The sequence below is a fragment of the Morone saxatilis genome, unplaced genomic scaffold (assembly GCF_004916995.1).
Source record: "Morone saxatilis isolate NCDOM2014 unplaced genomic scaffold, NCSU_SB_2.0 Contig21, whole genome shotgun sequence".
NCBI classification, from domain to species: Eukaryota; Metazoa; Chordata; class Actinopteri; family Moronidae; genus Morone; species Morone saxatilis.
The window spans coordinates 1,171,542-1,172,327 of NW_023339774.1; positions in this window are offsets into that span (position 1 = coordinate 1,171,542).

The following is a 786-nucleotide window of genomic DNA, read 5'->3' on the forward strand; positions in this document are numbered from 1 at the left end:
CTTCATTGATTAGATAGAGACTCTGCTCCCTGTTTTTTCACCCTGTCTCCTTGACGTTGGTACATTCTGTTTGTTATGATCCGAGCTGTGAGTGACACACTGAGTTTGTGGTGTATTAGTCAGAACTGATGCTGCACTCTCGTCATATTTGAATCACTGCCAGAATGACTTGATCATGAACTCAAAATGCCCATTTGAAAGGCCTCATAAATTCAGACCCATGTGAAATGAGTGAAATAGTGAAACACCATTTCTGTTGATTTTAATTGTTCATAATTAGCTACAGTAAACAGCTTTTTTCTTTACACCAATCACTCGGTTTACATTTGCAGACTGCATCATTGACCTTAAATGTAAAATCCAGCTGGCTGTTATCTTCTCCTGTAATGATCAGAAAATGTGACAGAAATACATGCAACATGACAACCATGTTTTTTAATCTGAATAGATTATTTAGTTAGACAAGGTTGCCGTAGGGCTAAATCAGGTTGTCTTTTATGAACATATATACTATGAATTGATGTAAGGAAATAGAACATAGGATGGGACTTTGTATATATTGTATTGAAGTTTAAAGCTGCAGTTGACGTCCTGTTTGATGGCGAAAACATCCAAATTCCACGCTATGCCATGTTGAACAAAAACTCAGAAGCTTCATAATAATATAGCATCATCAAAGTCTTAAAGGACCAGTGTGTGGGATTTAGTGGCAGTGTAGGAGAAACCGTGGTGGCTGAGGGACTGAAGCACAATGACTTTAAGGCGTTATGTATGTGACTGTTCTGT